Source organism: Triticum dicoccoides, chromosome 4A (assembly GCF_002162155.2).
Source record: "Triticum dicoccoides isolate Atlit2015 ecotype Zavitan chromosome 4A, WEW_v2.0, whole genome shotgun sequence".
NCBI lineage: Eukaryota > Viridiplantae > Streptophyta > Magnoliopsida > Poales > Poaceae > Triticum > Triticum dicoccoides.
In genome coordinates, this window is record NC_041386.1 from 487716645 (window position 1) to 487722803 (window position 6159).

Here is a 6159-nt window from a genome sequence, read left to right on the forward strand (position 1 = left end):
GGGCCAGGCCCAGCTCGGAGGGGAAGCAGGCCGGCCCACTCAGGTATTGGATCGGTCGTGCCCCTGCCGATCCCACTGGATCGAGGCAGGGACGAGCGCGGTCAATGGAGGCGGCAGGATGCGTCGTCTACCTCCTTCGAAAGAAACAGAGGAGAGGCAGAGGGGCACGGCGCGGCGACTTCACGCGAGGGGACGGCAAGGGGGTGCTGGGATGGCGGGATCTGGCGGGTCTGGGTGCGGGGATGGATCTCTCCGGCAAGGTAGGCAGGGGCTCGTCCTCCTCTGTCTGCTCCTGACAGAGGGATGTAGCACGACGCGGAGGAGACCAGGAAGACGGGGACGAGCGTTGTTCCTGTGCTCGGACTAGTCGAAGATGAGCCCTGAAGGGCAGCGTCCATGCATCGAGGCGGCGTGCTTGGAGCTCGGTAACCTACGAGGACGGCCATGGCGGGTATTAGAGAGAGAGAAGGAGGAGATGACGCCATGGAGAAAGGAAAAAGGAGAGGGGCGCGAGGGGCTGGCTTGGCGACAGCTCCGCTGCTGCTGCTGGACGACGAGGAGGAGACAGGAGCGGGGGGCCTCGGTTGCTATTGCTGCGGTGGCGCTCGACGGATCGGGAGGAGCTGGAGTGGTGGGATTGGTTCGATGGGACAACGAGGAGGAGACCAGGGGATGTTTGAGGTTGGCTATGGGTGAGATCCCGATGGGGATTTGGGGAATAAGTGCGGCGGCGGCGGCAGGGACAAGTGCCTAGAAGTTAGGGTTTGGCTAGTTTAGGTAGGGTTTCATCTGCTATAAATAGCAGCTAGAAATTGGGTAGGGGCTATAACGTCCCTACGATCGCAATCGGACGGTCGCAAAAAAAATAGTTAGGGAGTCCGAATAGGGAACGGTGATGTTTTATTGATGTTTGGGGATGATCCGGATCCAACGGTGACGACTGTCCGGGTCGGGTCCGGGACAATTTTCGGACGCACGCGAGGAGGGCCGCGGGCTGACAAGAGAGTTTAGATAGGGCCTGACGGTGAGTGGTAGTGAGCCGTGTAGACGGTCTCGAGCTGAGAGAAGAGAAGAGAGGGAGGCCCGGCAACTGTTTCCGGAGACCAAAAAACGTCCGACGTGTGACCGGCTATACTGCTGCTATAGTTTAACGGTTGGGCTATCAAACGAACTTTGAATGCGATGAAACTTGACGGCGGTCTATCTACACTAAAATAAGACCGCACGCCAACTTTCAACCCATTCCGAGAACATTTTCCGGTCATTTAAAAAATAATATTTTGGACATGCCGCGGGCGTGTGCAAGTGTGGTTGAAGTCAGAACGGACAACGGACGGAACTGGGGGAACCCGGATGGATGCAAGTTTTAAAACATGATGATGCAATGCACATGATGACATGATAAGATGCAACACGCAAGCAAATGACAAGGCAACAACAGCGAATAACTGGTGGACACCTGGCACATCGGTCTCGGGGCGTCACAACACTCCACCACTACGAGAGGATCTCGACCCGAGATCCTAGGGATGGCACCGGAGGGAAAACGGGAGAGAAAGAGAAGAGGTAAAACTAAGTTGCTTCTTTGACAAACGAGTGAAGCCAAAGAACCTTGTGAGGTTGAACAAATTCGAGAAAATAATACAATGAAGGTGAACAAAGTTGAAACCTCCGTTAGGGAAGAGGAACAAGGAACCTTACTAGACCCTTGTAGGTTGAAAGACATAAGAAAAGTGTTACGATGGACAATAGGTACATGCAAGCACTCCGATTGAAAGAAGAAGCACACGAAACGATAGAGATCAAATACGACAACACTCCGGTTGGGAAAGGAAGGAATTTAACATAATCTTGACAAGATGAGAGGATACTTGAAAAGAGGACGCGACACTCCGGTTAAATGGATAAGCCTGAAAAGAACAAGGTCCTGACAAGAAAAGGAAGAAGGGTTGAAGATAGCAACATCACAATGCCTCCGGAACAAAAGAATAGAAGATAGATAATTGAAATAGGAGAATGGAGAAGAAAATGCCAACTTCTGCCACAAAAGAGTTTGAAAAGGCAGCTTTAGGAGAAGGATCGAACAGAATTTTTTGAAAACCAACCACGAAAAAAAATAAGCTTGTAGTGGGCTTATGGAAAACATCTCAAAACTGAGTTGAAATTCTGCCAGTGACGGAAACGATAGATTGGGTTGATATCCATAAGGAGACGAGAAACTATTTCACCGGGAGGATAAATGAAGAACTTGGGTCATTTATAAGCACCATAATTAGCAACAATCCTTAGGGAAGGCTTTAGGTGAAATATAACCCAAGATAACTCCAATGACGAGATTGATGGATTTAAATTATCTCATTCTTAACAACATGTGAATCATGGAAGATGAACTCAAATTATCAAGAATGACATAATACCACCTCCAATAATATGGTAGAAAGAATTGTACTCCGGATTGCAAGATGAAGAAACTTAAGCTCCTTAGAAAAGAATCTTGATGAACGCTTCGAGAAGGAAAAAAAATCCTTGATGAACCATCATGTATAGCCTCCATGAAGAAACTCCGGTGACAAAAGAATAAAAAGAAAGAGAAATTGAAAACACAAGGTGAATCCTTGCAATGATTTAGATGGATCTCCGTGATAATTAGAGCTTGGAACTCCGGGAAAGAAAAGATAACGCATTTCGAACTGAGAATATGATATGATGAACCACTCCGGAAAAAGGAATTAATCACTTGGATGGAACAAGAATAAGAATTATGTTATGCGTATCCTTCAACAATTTAATTGCTGACAAGCAACAGATTTGGCATACTACTTATCCTCGTAGAAAGATTAAGATAGATATAGCGCAAACTTGAGAAAGTCCTCAACGATCCACCGGTAGAATTTGAAAAGCATGAATGCATAGATATGATACACGAAGGAAGAAAACTCTTGAACGAACCACCGTAAGAATTGGAAATGAATGAAGTAAAGATAAGGAAACACCGGGAAGAATTATATAAAGAACGAAGATACTTGAGAGAATTTAGATCCATGAGAACGAAGAGATTACGAGCTGGTTAGAGAATCCTTGATTTAAGCAGCGGTATGATTTAGAGTATGAGAGCTGAAAGCTGGAATGAATAACTCTGAGATGATGGGCTCCGGATAATCAAACTGAAAAGACTCCTGAATTGCTCCGGATGGGTGAAAAGAATTCTCACAACCGAAAATAATTATGAGAGAATGGCATAAAGCTAGAATCACGAATCTTGAAGAGAAAAGAGCAAGATTGAGAGAGAAAAATCTTCTTCGGTCTTCAAATGTTGAGAATGATAATGATAAACACCACCATGAATTGTTGAGACACTCTAGAATGAAAATTAGAAAAGGTTGAGCCAATGATGGAAGAATTTGACAGATCTTGGAGAAATACATATGACTGATGATGAACCATTCTTACGTCAAACTTTGAAGAGGATTTGAGAATCACTCCGGAAGGATTAGAAGAGTCAGGTAAGATCCTGGGAAAAGACATGTGGGTTAGGGCCCACTGAAAAGAAACACCGTTGAAATGATTGCTTGAAAAGAGAGATTACACCGGTTGACTTAAATGGCTTGAATGAGAGAACATCCTCGAAAGATCTTGAACGAATGCAGAGTGGAAAACACAAATCTTCGAGATATCTTGAGCACTCCGGAACAATTGAATAGCGAGAGGTCACTGATTAAGAATTGCACCGGCATGAGAAGGTATTTGAAACGAGGAAAAAGGGATATGAGATCAACACTGAAAGCTTGATTTGAAACCACCGGAGATGAAAAGAATGAAGAATGACAAACTTGAAGCTCCATTAGCAACTGCACGATAAATCACCGGATCGAAACTTGAAAGAAAAGGATGAAGAGGCTTCACATGAATAACATGGATAGTTGATTTAGAAATCTGAGTCCTCGAAGAAAAAGGGTGGGAGGGTGGGAAAACAAAGACAACTTGAAGACGGATGAAACAAACACCGTTGAGAAGAACTGATACTTGATCTTGCGGATGTTGAAATGTTCGGATCCACTTGAAGAGAAGCACACCGGTTGAAAAGGATTGACATGACAGTCTCGATTATCATGAAGGTTTGGTATTCACATAGGAGTATGAGAACACCGTTTAGGAAAGGTATGGAATCAACATTTGACTTCCAAGCAACTCGAATACCACAACAAAACAAAACAAAGGATTGGCTTGCAAAATAAGCCGGAACAAACATATGATAGATGTTTCGTCCGAAGTTTTCGTGGTGGGGCCTACACGGGCTCGATCGTACAGCACCATCATGTACAAGGCAGTGCACATGACATACGAAGCGTCCCCGAGTCGGCATAGCCAAGGACTCTTTAAGACACAACGAGACCACTGTAAAACCAACCGTAGATAGGCGGACCACTAGACGTCGAACCCCAATTTCGTATCATACATCTATCGGAAAGATATCCTAAGAGCTACTTGAATTCCCACTTATAAACTCCCGAAATTTTCCGGTTATGCAATCAGGTGTTGGGGATACAGGGGAAGCATAATATCTCACCCAAAACTAGTAAATCATACATCCAGCTGTATCCATCCTTCAACACATAACCAAGAAACCTTCGGAAATCATCTACCTCAACCTTCGAAAAGCATCCGCTATACGAGTTATGGCAATACTCCCGAACTCCCGCCCCAGTATTGGGTGGCGTCGAGGTTATCTCACCAACAACTGCATAAAAGAGATTTTTGATGTCGGCGAAACTAAACTCAGGTATTCCACAACTGCAACGATAAAATTGTGACGACAACACCTCGGACCTCAACTCCCCGGGACACTGGCACAACCCCTAAATGACAGGAGGCACCAAGAACAATGTTCTCGTCACAAAACCATCGGAACGATTCCAAGATACCCGCGTGATCCTAAAAAAAATTGTGAAAATTTGAGAAGAGAAGAGTCAAAACTCTATGTCAGGATGCCTCACCAGAGCGACGAAGGGACTGAGGAGTAAAAAGAATTCCTAACTCTCCGATATATATAATCCTAAATGACTCAAAACATTTTTCTAGACTCAACAACGCCAGCTATTCGATCAAGCAGGGGGCTCCTAAGGTCGGGGAAGGCTCTGATTACCAACTTGTAACGCCCTCGATGCGGCTATATCTCCTACGTGTCGAAGCACGACTTAGAGGCATAACCGCATTGAAAGCAATGTCGCAAGTAAGGTAATCTTCACAACAACCCATGTAAATAGATAATAAAGGGAAAGGTACATAGTTGGCTTACACTCGCCACATCACACAAAGTACATAAATAGCATTGCATCATCCAATCACTCATGGTCCGACTACGGTACCAAAATAAAAGATCAACCCAACAAGCGACATGGTCCCGATCGCCCCAACTGGGCACCACTATTGATCATCAGGAAAAGACACATAGTAACGGCGTGAGTCTTCGTCGAACTCCCACTTGAGCTCAAGCGCATCATCTGGAACAGAGTCATCAGGCCCTGCATCTGGTTTGGAAGTAATCTGTGAGCCACGGGGACTCAGCAATCTCGCACCCTCGCGATCAAGACTATTTAAGCTTATAGGTAAAGGCAAGGTAATATGTGGAGCTGCAGCAAGCGATTAGCATATATGGTGGCTAACCTGTTCGCAAAAGAGAGCGAGAAGAGAAGGCAAAGCACGAACGAAGACTAGAGAACAACCTACGACAAACATTACTCCAACACCGTGTTCACTTCCCAGACTCCGCCGAGAAGAGACCATCACGGTAACCCACACAGTTGATTCATTTAAATAAGTTAAGGTTCAAGTTATCTACGACCGGACATTAACAAATTCCCATCTGCCCAGAACCGCGGGCACGGCTTTCGAAAGTTCAAATCCCTGCAGGGGAGTCCCAACTTAGCCCATGACAAGCTCTCATGGTCAACGAAGGATATACCTTCTCCCGAGACATTCCGATCAGACTCGGTATCCCGGTTCTACAAGACAACTTCGACAAGTTAAAACAAATCCAGCAACACCGCCCGAATGTGACGACAAATCCCGATAGGAGCTGCACATATCTCGTTCTCAGGTCACACTCAGATGAGCAATCCATACAACTAAAACCAAACCTCGAGTTTCCCCGAGGGGGCG